General features: G+C 39.8%; 1 long non-coding RNA gene across 1 annotated transcript in view; it reads right to left on the bottom strand.

The window, feature by feature from the left end:
• Positions 1-10,522: 10,522 nt before the first annotated feature.
• Positions 10,523-17,695, bottom strand: part of LOC139592433 (uncharacterized) — a 29,305-nt gene continuing 22,132 nt past the window's right edge. The window contains exons 2-3 of the long non-coding RNA XR_011680002.1: positions 10,971-11,052; positions 10,523-10,801 (exon numbers count right to left, since the gene is read on the bottom strand). This is a non-coding gene — a long non-coding RNA (uncharacterized lncRNA). The remainder of the gene's footprint in view (positions 10,802-10,970; positions 11,053-17,695) is intronic.

Raw genomic sequence — 17,695 nt, 5'->3', positions numbered from 1 at the left:
GAATTTTACCATCTGAAGACATGTATTTAAAATGGACAGTTTTGAAAGAGAAATCCCATTTTAATTGCATTTTAATCCACCCACAGAGATGCTGCATTTTATTGATTTGATTTGCTGAAGGCTATTCCTTTTGCATACTCAGAAATGCAAATTTTTGAGTCTCATCAGGCAATTTCACTTAGGCAAGTCAAGTATGTAGAAATATACATTGAATAGGGCAAAATCCAAAAAATCCTTTCCCTGACTCCAGCCTGTGCTCATTCTTTCTAATAAGTTATCATTACTCTGAGCCATGTTTGCACATCCTACTTCCTTAGGGAGAAGAAGGGTCACAACAAGGAGATGTTCTAAGTGCCACTTGTCTCCATTTCTTACCAGAAATCATTTTTAATGAGCACATTCACTCGTTTCAGGGCATTGCCCACCAAATCGCATCCCTCTGAGCCAGAACACATGGGAGTCTTTAGCAAGGGTGTGTGCCTTGTGAGCAGACCAAAAAGAGGCCTGCAAAAAGAGGTCTGCAAAAGATCCCATGATAAATTGCTAGCTGAAGTGAGTTGCATTTGAAACATGAGCTGGTGTGCTTCATTATTCTGCTTGCAGCATTTGTATGGGAAAGTTCAGTAAACTAGGCTATAAAAATTTATGACCAGCGTGAATGTGGACAAAAATAGTGAGTTTATGTGTTTCCTGATGCAGATGGTGATGGACAGTGAGAGCATATAGTACTCCCAAGTACAGAAGCCCACAGAGCTTTATTTAGTGTGACCTGTCACTGTGCCCCTACACATTTCTAATAAGGCAGCAGCATTGGCTGGTACACTGCACAGTGAACTGCTGCAGCTTAAAAAACAGCAAAGAGGGTATTTCTCATATGCATGAATATTAACTATGGTACTTGGTGCTGCAGGGAATTGAAGTTAGAAAAGAATTTAAGTTGGAAAAATTTAAGTTAGTTTTGTTGAGAAAACTCAACAAAGATTTAGGAAGATTTAACTCTGCTCTCCCTGTAATGTTGGCTGGAGGCCCACAGCTCCCCATCCACTTTGTACTTCTATATCTTTTTATACCCAAAACCCCACTTTTCATTTCCTCCACAAGTTTGTAGAACCCAGCACAGGGCTGGTCCAGACAGCACAACAGTGGGAATCCTTGATCCCAGTCCAGGGGAGCCCTGCAGCCAGTGACGCAGTGAAGATGGACTGTTGCTGGTGCAACGGCAGGAGATTTCCTGTACGGTATAAGTCTCACTCTTTTGGGACAGACAGAGCCAATTAACCCTTTAGCATGTGTATTTCCATTTATGTCCTCTAACTCTTCTATACTCATCACAGGAGTGAGGTGAGTCTGCTGCTGCAGCATAAAACACATTTATTGTGTTTTCTCAGAAAGAAAATGAAAAAAAAAAAAGGATTTCATCTTTCCTGAAAAGTCATGTCAGTTTTACTATCACTATTTACAATTAGGCTGATGCAGTAGTGTTCAAAGTAAATAATAAACCTCCCTTTCTGATGACATTGCTATTTCCCCCCTAGTGACAGAAATTTTCAAGGAAAGATTTGCTGTGGTGACTGAGCAGGACATGGTAGAGGAAAGCCTTCTTTTAGGTAGTGCTTCTGCTCCATCTCAGACTAAATAAACCTAGCAGAGATGCATACAAACATGTTTCTCCTGCCTGTGTTTCTAACTGAAGAAATGGACTTTGGAGACCTTACATCTCTTCTCCAGAGTCTCTGAACTCAGTGATTTTCAATAAAACGTGTCATGGCAGTAGAGGAATTTGAGAGCACCTTAGGGCAGCCCTGGGCCTTGCTTACTGCACTATTTTCCTGTTAGGTGATAAGTTGCGTTCCACTGCTTATTTTGAATGTATTTTGAAATACATCCATTTTATATATACATAAGATAAAGTACTATATTCCTCAAAATAACCTGTAAGAGTAGCAAAGCTAGTTTTGTTTGATACTGGTGTGAGAAGAATCACAAACTCAGATTCATAATGAGAAATTTATTGCTACCTGGAAATTGTTCACTCTCTTCTCACTTAGGCTGAGGACAATCTAGTTACCTTGTTCCTTTGGTTTTATAAACAGAGTACCAATTCAAAGAATAACTAAGTAAAATATCAAAGCAAAGGTAAAGCAGCCGTTGGGCAAAAGTTATAGTATAACTAATACAAGTCTGAAAATTACATAGTAAAAGAAAAATAGAAATATCATTGCTGGGAATTCAATAATATGGATTAAAAAACTTGATCCCTCTAAATTTGAAGATAATATTGCATATGCAATAAATTTCTATAATCTTTAAATCATTAATGTGTTAAGTTTTAGGGTGGATGTTAAAGGAGAGTAGACCTGAGACAGTTCTTTGGGTTGCTCTGGAAATTTGAGAGAGAGCTTCTGAACTCCTCTGGGAGCCTAATGCTCTGTAATAAACGTAATTCCTGAATTATTAATCAAAAGAGCATATACTCTCATAAATTATAATCAACAGCTGAGAAGTGACCGGAAGACAATATCCTTGGACACCAGGAGCGTGATTCTCCGAATTTCATTGTTTGAACTGAGATAGATATAGCTACTCTGATTCAGTAGCCTTAGAACAATTTCCTCAACTCCAAGTACTTTGCTGCACTCAGGCTGAATCTTCTATACCTACAGTAGAAACAGTGATCCCCCAGATGGGGAATAATGTGCTCTGACTCCATGATTCAGTAGGCTGCACAATTGCTTGACTAAGCTATGTTATATTACACAAATATTATACTAAATTGCATACGAAAGAAAAACCTGTGACTGTTTGAGGCAGTCAGGACACAGCTTTGACCCAATTTGCCAATCAATCCAAACAACCATCAGCAGAATCCAATTAACAAATCACTCTTGGTAAACAATATCTTGGTAAACAATCTCCATAACACATTCCACATGTGCCAAACAACAGGCGCAGCAAGTGAAGATAAGAATTGCTTTCTCTTCTTCTCTGAGCTTCTTACTGCCTTTCCCAGGAAAAATTCTGGGAGAGAGTTGTACCTGCTCCTCTCTGTGAAGAGAGCTGCAGCCACATATACCCATGCTCAGGGATGGACAAAGGGTAGCAAATACCACCCTGTCTAGTTTTTTAGCCAAAGAGTGATGTTTGAACAAGCAGCCCACTCCACAGTGCTGAGAGGTGTTGCACTGAGGCCAGGCACAGCTAAGAGGCCATGCCAAGCAGGGCAGTGCTTCCCAGCAGGTTCCTGCAGTGCTGCTGCAGATGGCCAGGGTGTGAGCCATCAGCCCAGCAAGGCAAGCTCCTGGGGGACCTTGCCAGAGCACCTGCAGGAGGGCAGCAAGGGCCAGGAACAGCTGCTTTGCCCAGATCTGCTGATGGGTAAGGTGTTATCAAAGGGAAGCAACCATTTCCAACTTTGATTCTGGTCATTTGCTTACTTTTTCTCTCCTTTGAGCACTCTCCAGCCGTAACTGAGAAATCTCTGTCAAGAAATTGTTACCTTGAGAGACGGGGACCTGGCTGCCATGTTAAGGAAAAACTGAATCTAATGCCTCTTTCTGCAGGTATTGAGAAATGCCTAAAATCATAACTGTGGTCCTGATAAACATTTCAGCATTTTACTTGCGTTTCAAAGGTAGGAATAGGAGAACTGGGGTTTGTGCTGATATGCAAAAAAATTGAAGAAATGTGGGATAATAGAAACCAGATCTGTCTCCAGAAGGTAGGAAGGTAGTGATTTTTACTTGACTTATGATTGTGGAGAGGGATGAGGTGTTGCTTCTGACATCTAAAGAAACAGAGCAGAGAGATTAGAGCGGACATTGTTGGTGATGTGCATTACTAATCTCTTACAGCAAGTAAGTGGAGGGAAAGAGGTGACCAAAGGCAGAAAACCTCAATTATGCTCTCTAGAAAATAATTGACTATAATATTAGAAGAAATGTATCACAGGAAGCAGTGGTAAAGAGCTGTTTAGTTAGTTGCCTGATTAATTATTTTAATAATAAATAACCTTAGGTAGATTTTCTGAAAATTCAGCACAGCTGCATAGAAATTTCCCATTGTCAGTCAAAAAATGAAAGGGCAATTTCTACTCTGTTTCTATCAATCGTTTTGAAATTATTTTTCCTGCCTCCCTGTGCAGACAGAGAAGGGAGGTGAGATCAAATATTTCTTCAACCACTTGTATTGTCATTGTTATCATCTGGCTATTTTGTACCTGTATCAACAGGGTTGGACACCTTCAGAGGACAGATCTGAGCATCTGAACTATTTCTCTCTGTGGTTATATGTCCACTGCTAAAGATTTTTGTCCAAGAGAGCAGTGCTTGTTCTCAGGCCAGACCAGGATACAGGGTGGGTGGTGTCCTGAATGTTTGGGTCTGACTGCTGCTGGAACAGAGTGACCATGCAGCTCTGCCCAACCATTTCAACAAGTCTTCCCTGGGTGCCCCACTAGCACTGAATCCTAACAGCTGCTTCTCAATGGAAAACACCTGAAATATGGCAACACCAAGTCCTGTGATCACCAGTCCAAGCATAAGCAGTAGGTTCAAGTCCTGACCATCTGTTTATTAATCAGGGAAGCAGAGAGATGGAGTGACCAGTAATTTCTCTCTGTATATAATGCAGTAGCAAGAGAAGAGCTGAGGAGGAAGCAGCTGCTGCCTCCCCTTTCTCAGCCCCGTTTTGGAACAGCACTGCAGTGCCCAGATTTTGAAATACAGCCTTACTGTAAACATGCATCTCTTCATCATGTAGCTTTTTTAATACAGCCTTACTGCAAACATGCATCTCTTCATCATGTAAATGGAAAATAGTGCTTGACGTACAGCCCCCTCATAAAAACAAACTGCATATGCCTATGGCTATGAATATATACACACAGAGAATTCTCTGTACCTCTTTATCTATAGATATAGTTAAATTTCTATCTATCTAGATATTGTATTTATATCTATTCTATCTATTTGTATCTATCTATAGATAAATAGATATAAATATCTATATTTGATATATATAAATATCTATAGATATAGATAAATCTCTGGGATTAAATTTTCCATGCTTCTGTCCTGTCTGATTGTCCTTTGGTCCGCACATCAGCAGATGCCCAGTGCTTGCTGGGATGAAGTAGCAAGATTATCATGCATTAATGGAGCCAAGCTTGGTGTGATTTACACACAAATGCTCTGGCCTGAATTAGACGGAGGAATTAATTGTCTGTTCATGGGTTTTCTTTTCGAGAGAACTAACTTTCATTCAGAAATTAGCTCAAAATTAAAAGAAAAATGCAAACCCCAAAATCCTAGTTTATATGTAGTGTTCTGCAGGCATCCAGGAATGAACTGAGGAGCTAAGTGATTTGACAGCTCAGCATTCCTCACATGCTTCTCCATCTTCAGCCCATTTTGAAGCAGAGGTCCCTCAGAGTGACTGAGGAGGGCAGGATTTGGGTGCAGAAACCCCAGTTACAGCAGCTTCCCAATCTGAATGCCAGAGTTTGTTTCAGGGTTTCACAAATGACGTATGCGTGACATACTCTAAAAATGATCAATGGTCTCAGGGAGGCATGGAAGCCAGAAAGGCAAGCCTTGAGTTCTTCAATGGATAAAAGCAGCACAGGTTTGCTCTGCTCCTGGCAGGGGAGGAAGGGGAAATTTCCCTATCTAATGGTACTCCTGCTGTTCCTTGTAGGACAAGTCCTCCTGAGTAGGAATTTAAAATACAGAAGCATAATTCTCAATTATCTACACTGTGCTAAGGAGCAGTACTTCTGGTACAAAATCGTGAAGTGCACTGTCCCAGAGCAGCAGAATGGGACATACTGTCTCTGGTTCCAGTGTACAATAGAGAGCATGAACTGCTCAAGAGGTTCAGAGAGGCTTGGGAAGGGATACAAAGTCCCTAGGGCCCTGGAAGCACAGACATGAGCTGGCCTGGTGCCATGGCTGATAGAGAGCTGGGTCCTCCCTAGGCTTTCCCAGTAATTGTGTGCAAACCCCATCCTGCTGGGTGTTGAGCATTTCCACTCAGAGCTCAATGCCTCAGCCATGCTCCAGCCTCTGCCTACTGCAGAGAGGTGGGAGTTGACCCAGGCTGGGGCTGACTACTGTGCCTGCAGCTACGTGCTAGGAAGGAAGGAAGGTGTGTGGTGTGAAGCTGCATTTTTCTCCACAGGTGTCTTTCTGAGTCAGGCATGTGAGCTCCAAAAAGCAGAGGTGCTCTCCTTCCCTGTTGTCTTACCAGGCAGGTTTGGTGCTCAGTAGGCAAGCTGTTTTCAAAAATAACTTGGAAGCTCTTCACTTTCCTCCTGCAGTCAAGCAAGGAGGCAATGATTTAGTTTGCCTCTAGGACAAGGGTCCTTCTCTGTATTCCTAAATTAGATAAAGGTAGAAATTCTGACTGCCTCAAACCATTTTCTTCTTTCTCATGGCCAGTAAGAAAGAGATTTCTTTCTCTTCTCCAGTGTTCCTCTGTGTTTGTGGCCACTTAAGTCCCAGGTTACACTCTTTTAAACACACAAGAGGAAGAAAAATCACCATCTTAAAGAAATTTCCCACTTTGCACCTGAAAGACAATATTTTAACATTAAGCTATGCAACATCTTCTTAGGTTTAATTCATCAAATGACTCACAAAAGCAAAAAGTGTATGGTCTTTCTTTCGCTTTTTTTAGAAAAAAAATTGCATTGATTTAATTGCAAAATCAAATACAAGAATAAAAACCGACAAAAGATAGTGTTCTAATGCAGATTAGCATTCACATTTAAATATATGCAATATTCAATTACCTTTTTTTGTTTGACCAAAAAAGGTGGTATCCATCTGTTATTTTGTTTATTTTTTAATGTGATAGAAGTAAAAGCTACTTTCAAAGATGTGAGGTAATGTCCATCAATAATTCACTTTCAATGGCTTTAGTATTTAAAGATAATCACTCACTGGGCCATTTATTAGGCCTGACAGAGTGAACACAGTGTCAGGTATCACTGAAAGGCCTGGAAGATTAAGGCACCAACCCTGCAAACTCTGACATGCTTGCCAGTCAAACTAGTCTCCAGGACATAGTTAAACCATGTCATAACCCTTTGCTTGAAGTTAATGCATTTAAGTCTGTTCATGCTTTGGATCATTGCCTCTCTGCCTGCAGGGAAGTATAAGGGTTAGCTCAGCGCTGGTAAAAAAAATTTATATAAACGTAATATACCTTTTTTTTTTTTGATACATCATATAACAGATACAGTCTGTATCATTTGTCTATAAAACTAATTATATACTCTATAAAATACTGTAAAAACTAGAAGTAAAAAAAAAATCGGACTGGGTGAATCATTCAGTGAGGTTAGGAATTCAGTAAGCAGACACCTCTCAGCAATTACTTTAAATCCTTTAGTTATGTGCAAGAAAGAAAAAAACTTTGCCTTCAAATTCTTGAATCATATTTGCTTATATAAAAACACTCCACTTGTTTTCTGGTTTAGAGAGCACCATAAAATCAGATCGTGCTGCTATAGCATCAGGATGCATTTTATTCTTGTAATAGCTATGAGGTCCCTGATTTTCTGTGCATCCAAGGAAATAAAAAAAATGCCAACTCACTAATATTCTTTTTTCCCTAACTTAACACCTTGTCATATTGGGCTAACTGGTAATGTATTATGATTAGAAGTAATGATGCTAAAGTAGGATAAAAATGAAAGACTGAATATTAAATCTGATCCGCATGTCCAGGTCAATGCTGCTGCCTCATGTAGCAAATACTCTTTATTGGCAGTACCCACCCCTTTCTCTGATCTGCCATATCGAACCACGCGCTGGTTGACAAGTGTGCATTAGTCTCATTTAGCACTCCTTCTCCTGGAACAGAAAACAGGACAATAATTGGGTTGGGCTGTGTTTGGAGAGGAGCCCCATTACTGTCCATGCTTGGCCAATGACTCCTTCAAGCTGCCCATGCTCCTGAGGGGAGCAAACTGCTTGGCAGCAGCAGCAGAACCATTCCTGACCCAGTGCCCAAGTTCTCCATGCCCAACACCCCAGCCAGGAGGAGGAGGAGGAGGAGGAGGAGGAGTCTGTCACTGATCTCCTTCCCAGCTGGTGCTGCCCTGCTGTGCCCTGCAGAGCCACCTCCCAGCCACCTCTGCCACAGCATGGCTTTATCTTCCCTTTGCAGCCACCAGCTCCCTGCTTCCTGGAGGGCAAGAAGTTCCTGCCAGAAGCACAAAAACCATTTTATTGCCATGTCAATGTCATGAACTGCTGGAACAGAGCCATGGAAACTTCTTCTAAATGGAAAATTAAACTTTTTTTTTTTTTTGGCAAACTTGGGAAAACTAGGTATGTACTTTGCTGCAGCAGTGTGTATGGAGCTAAATGTGACCCACAATGATGCACTGTGTGAGTAAAACAAACCTGAATGCTTCTAGCCCAGTCTCAAAGAGGCTCAGCTTTTCTTGCTTAGGTCATACTTAGCTTAAATTCTTCCATTTAATTATTAAAATTTTCCTACTTTGACCCAGAAAATCCCTTCTGCCCTGGAAGTAAGATGTCAGTATGTTTTTATTCTTGCCAATTTTCACACTCTTCCCAGAGTAAAGAAGCTGATTTTTCTTTTTCCAATAGATATAATTTACACTTACCTTAGAGCCACAACTTCTCATAAACAATAAGCATTCATTCCATCCTTTTCTAAAATACAGAATCTGAAAGAAAACATAGGTAATATCTAATATTCAAGAAAATTTGAAAAAAGAGAAATGGAACATTTGCTCTCATCATTTTTTTTGTAGAAAGTCCATAAAGTCAGATTATGACAGAATGTCCAGTATTATGAACTAATAAAACTCAGCCCATTATTAGAAGAGTGCTGCTGAAGGCAATTAGTGTGCTGGATATCTTCTTATATTTTAAATCAGTGAGCTTATTAATTAAATATAGAGAAATTTTTTAACACTGTAACTGATTTGAGTGTCATTGTTTTGCCATCAAGACCAAAAATACCTTAAAATTCAGTGAAAAAAACGCCGAAAAATGATACAAGTCCTAAGTTTTTACCAGGAAAGCTGAAGCAGCAGTTAGTTCTATCTGGGTCTATGAAGTGGTGTATGCATGTGTTGCAGCACCTCAGAGGTGCTGTTTCCAGAGGCTGTCTCCCAGGTGGACTCTCTGCTATCTAACGATGCAGCTGAGCACTGCAGCCTTTTCATCACTGAAGGAACTAATCTGGGTGTTTCACAGGGGGAAATGGAGCCAGGGAGAATTAGCTTACAGACCTGTTACACCTTTGAGATGTCTACCCTTTCGGTCAAAGATACCTGAAATTAGCTGACAAATGAGCAATTGTAAAGCAAGAGCTGAAAAACAGCTCACATAAGCCCAACTCCTTTTGGAAAGTAGGCTATGGAGGCAGAATGGACCAATGCAGTTCTTTGCATCTCTTGTACACTGAGAAAAGCAAGCTCACACTAACAAATAAATCCACAAAAAACAGCTGGTATATCTGATAGAGGGTGTCAGGAAACAAAAACATACACAAATGATGTAAAATTTACAAAAAATTCTCCCTTACTGTTTAAGGGAGAATTTTTTGTAAATTTTACATCATTTGTGTATGTTTTTGTTAACCACAGGGTTTTAACCAAATGGCATTATTTTCAATAAGAGAAACAGAGTTTTCAGGACAGAAGAGAAAAAACTTCAATGAAGGCAAAGCTTGAAAAGGCCAAGATGCTACTATTCTGCTTCTATGTCAGAAGGAAAGACTTCAGTAGAAAAACAGTAGGTTACACTTATCTTTGGTGCAGCTCTCAGGTAATTTCATCAGCCTTAACAGAGTGATATCTATCACCCAGGAATGTTTTCTATTTTTGGTGAAAGTGCAGAATACAGAGGGATTTTCTGTCTCTGCCTGCCTCTGTGTTTCCATTCTGGAGCCCAATTTATCCACCAGTTTAAAGGCCATGCCTAATTGTGCCCAATGTCAGTTGTGCTTTCAAGTCTTTTGCTGACACTGGACCACTGTCTCTTTCAATTTTTGGTTAGGTGGCCATTGTGCCAGTAGTAGACAGAGAATGAATGTGTAGACTTAACAGCTGTTTTCAAATGTTTCCAAATTTGTAGCTTGGTTCACACATTCAGCCATTGTCAGATTGCTGTGCTGAGCAGAATCAGTACAGTGTGCTTTAAATATCTAGACTGAGACAACTACAGAAAGTGATCAGCAAATGGCATGAAGCAGATGTACAGTAGCTATAGAAACCACAGCTTACACAAAACAAATAAGCTTGGACCATTACCTACAATTTGGTTCACGTTCCTTCAACAGCACCATAACATCTGTTGTAAGGAATCTTGTGGGGTGGGCTGAGAAAATATGCTAAGCACAAATATTGCTGAACAAAGAATAAAGCCGTTTCAAACTTAATGGTGCTACAAGGGTATTTAAATGTACCAATAAAGAAAGTAATGAAGGATGCTGTCAGTGCCAAATAAAAACATTAGAGAAAATTAGCTGCAGCGACCTGCCTGTGGAGCAGCACACATCATACCACACTGCAACAGCAAAACAGTGTCATAATAGCTTCAGCATCAATTTTAAAAAACTCAAGCCATTAAGAAGTTTGGCACTATTTTTATTACTTGATGGTATACAATATTACCCTTGAAGATTTTGGGTTTTCTCCAAAAAGTGGGACTCTTTCCTCAAAAGTAAGTTTGAAATGAAGGTTGGATTGTAACTGACAGCAGTGACCACAAGCTTCTTTGCCTCCTTCAGGGTCTCCAAGGGTACATCAAGAAAATATCTGTCTTGTTAAAAGCAAAAAAAAGTTAAAAAAAAAAAAGAGTGACAGAGAAGAAGATATAGAAACAGACATCAGAAATAGTGAGGTATATATATTTATAGAAATAGATATCCTATATATATATATCTATATCCTATCCTAAGGCACAAATTAAATTCTTACTACTCACCTCTTTGGTTTCTTTTGCTTTAATTGTAGATCCTATGTGCTGATGCCCTGGAGAGCACTCTGATGCCAGAAAGGTGCAGACTCTAAGTCAGGTTGATGAATCCGGAAAGAAGCATGAGAAAGCAAAGAGAATATTGGGGAATCAAGTGGTTTCATAGCATCATTGAAACTTTTAGTTTGGAAAAGGCCTTAAGATCATCAAGTCCAACTGTTAACCCAGCATTGCCCAGTCCAGCACTAAACCATGTCCCTAAGTGCCATAAGAGTGCCTAAGGGCAGGGCACACCCAGCAGCTGACCTTGAGAGGCAGCAGTTCAGCCCAGAGCTCTGTCTGGGCAGCTGTGTCAATCGTGGTGGGTGTGGGTCTTAGACAAGCCATGGCTTCTGCTAGGTGGATGCCATCACTCCCTGGTCAAACCACGAGGGTTTCAGCACCATTCCTGCATGCTCCTCCACAAAAACTGCTGCCCAAGCTGGCATGTCCTTCCCTGTTTGCCCACTCTGCTTGTGGAGCTCCTGGTTGTTAGTGTTCCGTTGCACTAGGTGATACACAAATATATCAAAAAGAGATGATCCTTGACCTTGAATTGTTGCAGTTTGAATAGACAAGAGAAAAGGACTGCAGAAAGAAAGGGCTGTTGAGCATGTTTTACAGGTAAAAAGCTGAGATGTAAGGAGATAATACTTCAATATACAGAACCTGCAAGTGCACTTAAAGAAGTATTCCTGCTCTTTCTCATTCCAGAAAATATGTCCTCAGTCTGACAATAGCCCATGTACTGAAATAAAAAGAATCAGTATTTTCCAGGTTTTGAGACTGAGGTAATTTCACAAGTATCCTGGGAACAGAGGTAGGAGTGACCACTCTAGGTAGGAGTGAATAATGCTCTGTCGGTCTGAAATATGCAAAGAAAAGAAATAATCTCCTTCAAGGAGAATGAGCCTTTTTTTTTTTTCTTCTAAAATCACCCCCTGTAATAGCTGTTTCCAACCTATCTTTTTGTTCTTTGAGACATTCTGCAATAACAATCTCCAATGCTATCTAAAAATTTGATTGGTATGTGGAAAATCAGTGTATGTCAAGTTAGAAGCAGGACATGTAGGACATTTAGTTTCCCGAAGGATTATTGAATAATATTCCTCAAATATCTCATTCAATGCATTTAATGATATTTTTCCATACATTATTCATTTTTCATTACTTTCACACCTTATAGAAGAATTTTCCCCAAAAGTTTAAATAAAATATTTTCAATTTAGTTAATTTCATTATTCATTAAAGTCTTGCTTTCATTTTCTTTTTCATAAGCACAATTCTTTAAAAACAAGTGTTTAAGCAGTAGATAGAGGGTGGTGATGTAACTGACATAATATGGAAGTAAAGAAAAAAATCCCACAATTTTAAGTTTTAACATCTGGAAAGCAGAACTCAGAAGGGGAAAGACATGAGTTTCTCTGTGAACAAGTATCAAGTTTGCAGTGGAAAGGAATGATGGAGACTGCTCCCAGGGTTGCCACTAAAAAGTAGCCTTCTTTTATGCAAAGAGGTTTTATTTGCCTCTCCCATAGAGCAGGACACACTGAACTATGCAGGCTTGCTAATTGTTTTTAAATTATTTAAAATTATTTGGTATTGGATTTGTATCAGTTTGTATTCATTTCTGGTGAGTGGCTGGAAAAGGTCATTTGTGAAGAAGCAGGAGGCATCTGAGCACAGCCTGCCATCAGAATTTAATGAGAGGATCTAGCCTGTGCATGTGCTTGTAATGTCACAGCCATGATAATGGAAAGCATATGTCTAATGGTTGTTTCTTTTTTTTCTTTCCTTGTAGATACAGGAGTTAAAAATGGGGTAGATAAGCTAAGAAGGGGAAGAGGAAGGAAAGCTAATATCTCATCCCATGTTTCCCATTCTGTAATAAGGTGTCATTTTTAGGATATCTTGTCTCTGGTTAGCTGAATTCATACACTGCATAACTGACCTACTGGGAATTTAACTAGCAAACTCCAAGTTTAAACTGCAGCTCTAAGCCAAATTTCCATATTTTCCCAAGGGTGAGCTGTCAGCTCCTACTCATTGGCACTTTTTACATTAAAAGTGTTGCATTAGGCCTAATGCATCTTCCCTTCCTGAAACATGAGTAATTGGTGTTGACTTGAAAGTTCCACATAAAAACCTGTGGTAAAAAAATTAGACAGAAATTATGTTATAAACAAACAGGATATTTCTAAAACTATATTTCACATTATTTATTATGGAATATTAAAAATGCGCCAGGAGGCAAAACAACGTTCATTGTTGCCAGTCCATACAGAGGCCTCCAGAGGAGGAATTGGAGGGTCATGTCCAACCCCCCCTGCTCAAGCAAGGTCACTTAGAACAGGTTTGCACAGGGCCATGTGCAGTCAGGTTTTGGGTACCTCCAAGGACAGAGACTCCACAATCCATCTAAACAAACCTTTTCAGAGTCTTACCATCCTCACAGTAAAAAAACCCTTTTTTCTTGCACTTAAATAGAATTTCCCATATTTCAGTTTGTGTTCATTTTCTGTCCTGTCCCTGGGCACCACTGAAAAAACCATCATTCTTAATGCCTCCCATGAGGTATTTATGCACAGTGTTAAGATCCCCTTGAGCCTTTTCTTGTCCACACTGAGCTCTCTTAGCTTCTCCTTGTGTGTCAGATGCTCCAGGCCCTTCATTGTCTTCATGGCCCTCTTTGTCCTATCTCCAGTATGTCCATGCATCGTGCTGGGGAGCCCAGAACCAGACCCAGCTCTCCAGATGTGCCTCACTGTTGGAAATGTTTCTTCCCAAACAGGTTGAAAAACAGGGAAAACCATCCTAGTCACTTGAAGATACTGCTAGGATGTGAGCCAAGAACTTCTAGGCCCAAGAGTTTCCTCTGCTTCACTCATAAGGAATGGCTTTAAGCTCCTGTTGGAGCTGTTATCGTCACAGGTCTGCTGTATCCCAGATATTATTCTGTTTTCACTAATTCTTCTACAATTGTTTCAAGATCCTTTAAACTCTCATTATTCTTCTCAGAGGAGCCATAAGCACGTCCATTTACACCCTTTAAATTCAGTCTAACTTTGTAGAATATTCTTGCCAGGTGATTTTTCCAACATCTGTGTTTTGCATCTGTGTGGAAATAAGAGAGGACTAATGAGTTTCTATTCACTTGGGAGTAGAATATCTCAAATTTCAGCTATATCTGCTCTTTATGCTTTGTTTTAGCCCCAAACTCAGCACCAGAAGCAGCTGCAATCAAATTAACTTTTTTCCTTAAATGTTTTAAGTAAAGAGGATCAGATAAGCACTGAAATAGCCAAAACTCCTCAGTGTGTGCAAGACAGAAGACATCTCTCCAATTAAAAAAAAAACAGATTTGTCCTCAGAGGATGTAATTTTCTCAGGAAAACATGATCTAACATGCCAGCTTCTTCAGACATACTACCTATCATCACTAGTATGCAATAATTTTGTCCTCCTACCTGACATTGAGTCTGGCAGAGAAAAGAAGTGGTTAATGAGCAGAGAGAAACCAATTCTAGTTTAAAATATTGCCAGTGAAAAAAAGTCAAATAAAAAGGGAGAATAAATTTCAATTTCCACATCAATAATTCTTTAAAAATACAACCATGTAAAAATGTGGAAGTGAATATGAAGTACCAAAAATAAATTGATTGGCTCCATGTAGTTTTGTATGCCCATTATCCTGTGTGGAAACTGGGAAGCTGGTATATTTATACACTGTGATAATTATTTCTTATCTGTTCAAATCCAAATTATGTTTAAATATGGATTTTCTAGGATCGACTTTATAATACCTTCCTCCAAAAGCCTCAGGGAATAGGGGGCTTAATTAAGAGTGCTTTAGAACTGGGCTTCAGAGTGACATTCATTATGTTTACTTTAGCAATCATTTTACATGGAAATCTGCAAACACTGGCCTACCAGAAAGATGTCCACTATGAAAAGTGTTCCTCATGCAACCTCAGATATTTCTATCTTTGACTTTTTTGTCATTGTTTGCATTCTTAATACACTGAATAATATAGAAGCACTTATTAATTGTGTGCAATTGTAGCAATTAATTTAGAGTTCATTTAAATGAGTTTATAAAAGGAATCAGAGATTCCTGTTGCCTCGATTTTTTAAAGTAGAAGCTAGCAGCACTGCATATTTTACACTTGGTCTTATTAATTGTTCTATGGTGTTACCTTAGGACTTGCTGATGACAATAACACAGACATGGATATGCAGGAAATATGCATGTAAAGAAAAAAATAGATTTAATGTAACACTACATTTAGCTTAGACTTTTCAGATTTTTGAAGGAGTACTTGTTAATAATTTCCAGTTTATAAATGGTAGAAAAATTAAGCTCTAAAATCCATTTGAATACTTCTAGAAAATTCTAATGGTAATCAATTACTCAAAGAAAATATCAAGAAAGTACTTGTCTGTGGAAAAAAAATATTTTTTTCCTGGAAATTCAAACATTTGGTGTGTCATCCTCATCTGCAGTTCACTTTGTTCTGCTTCTCACTAACTTGCATGTCTCTGATCAAAATATTGTGGTTTAAACACATTTGTGGGCCAGAAAAGTTAATCGAGTGTGTTCTGTGAGACACTTATGAGTTTTCAGTCTGGTTTCCCAGGGGAATGCAGCTTACATGATCTTGCTCTCTGTCCATCCATCTATCACATGACAACTACAAGCCCATCTGACAGAAAGGCAAGATATCAATGACAAATCATTTCCTGCAAATTCCAGGAAAGTCTGTGGCCAGGCAGATGAGAGAGATCTAAACAATATCCCATGCTGAGACAGAGCACAGGAAGGTTGCAGAGGGAGCCCAACCTGGTCAGAAGAAATTCCTCACAGGCACTGGCTGGCTCATGGGTCAGCACATGGGCTACTGTGACCCACACACAGCCCCTGGCCCAGCCAGGGAGAAAGCGGAACACAACAAAGACTTAGGGATATCATGGGCATGGGATGATGGGCCATTCAAGCCCAATGGAAGAGGCAAAATGGAGATAATGCAGGGGAAGTTGGACAATGATACAAGGGGACAGCTGGTGGCTTGTGGTGACAAGGAGTATGGAAGGTGCTGAGTTAATGTTGGGAGGAAGTGAGGAGAAAATGGAGAAAACAAACCTCTATGATGGCGTTTGTGTTAGTTTCATTGGTTCCAATGAAATTGTTTGCAATTTGTTTTCCTGGAATAATAATGGAAATTACTTTTATATTTGCTGTTTTAATATGACATTCTTGAACATTTCACTGCAATAGAGGCAGAATGCAAAATTCAGTATTGGATCTATTAGCATGAATTTTGCTGAAGGACTTTGAGGACTTAAAATGCTGGGATTGGAGTCAATATTAGATTCAAGCCTCTTGAGGGGAAGTAGAGCTATGTTTGAAAATGTATTTAATATGTTCTATTTGTTTATTTATTATATTGTAGCTTCTCAGTATTTCCTCCCACAGTTACTGTTAAGAAAAAACCAAAACAACAAAACAAAACCAAATGAAACAAACAAAAAAAGTCCAAACAATAAAATTACATTTAGTATTATATAGAAAAAGAAATGGGAATAAGGTCTGTAGATAGTATATCATTCTGGAACCTCTCTGAATGGAAAGATTTAATACTCCTATTAAAAGCAGCAAATAAAGAGTGATTGAGTACATGAAGCCAAATAGCTTGTGTTCCATTAAAGTATGTCTTCCATCCAGGCATAATTTGAAGTTATCTAAAAATTAGGAATCTGCTACCAACACTGGTAATTTGTTTCTCATTGATTACAAATAATGCATGTTCTTCATTTTTCATTTGTATTTAAAAAGCTTGAGCTTACAGCCATTTTTTTTACCACAGAACTATAGAATCAGAGAATTATTTAGACTAGAAAAGACCTTCAAGTTCATCAGGTCCAACTGTTACCCCAAAAGTGACAAGTCCTCCACCAAACCATGTCCTTAAGGGTCACATCTACACATCTGTTGAATAGCTCCAGAGATGGTGACACCACTTCCCTGGCCAGTCTCTTGCAATGCCTGACCACCCTTTCAGAGGAGAATTTTTCTTAATGTCTAATCTAAAGCTGCCCTGGCACAATTTAAGTAATTTCCTCTTGTCCTATCACTTGTTACCTGGGATAAGACACCAGTCCTCACCTGGCCTCACCCACCTTTCATGCATTTCTCGAGAGCATTAAGGCCTTCCTTGAGTCTCCTTTTCTCCAGGCTAAACAAACCCCAGCTACCACAACCCACAGGATTTGTGCTCCAGAGCCCTCACCAACTTCATTGCCCTTCTCTGGACTCACTCCAGCCCTCCAGTGTCCTTCTTGTAGTGAGGTGGACACAGAACTTGAGGTGTGGCCTCACCAGTGCCCAGTACAGGGGACAATCCCTGCCCTGGCCCTGCTGGCCACACTATTGCTGATCCAGGCCAGGTGCCATTGGCTTTCTTGGCCAGCTCGGCACAGCTGGCTCCTGTTCAGCTGCCATCAGCCACCTTTTCCTCAGGTCCTTTTCCTCTGGGCAGATTTCAAGGCATCCCTCCCCCAGCCTATAGTACTCCAGGGAGTTGTTGTGACCTAAGGACAGGACCCAGCACTTGGCCTTGTTCAACCTCATGTAATTGGGCCCATCAATTAAGCCTGACCAGACCCTTCTGCAGAGACATCCTGCCCTCCAGCAAATC

The sequence above is a fragment of the Agelaius tricolor genome, unplaced genomic scaffold, assembly GCF_023055355.1.
Source record: "Agelaius tricolor isolate 1412-34295 unplaced genomic scaffold, bAgeTri1.0.p SCAF_1, whole genome shotgun sequence".
NCBI classification, from domain to species: domain Eukaryota; kingdom Metazoa; phylum Chordata; class Aves; order Passeriformes; family Icteridae; genus Agelaius; species Agelaius tricolor.
This window is presented reverse-complemented; position numbering and strand designations above follow the sequence as displayed.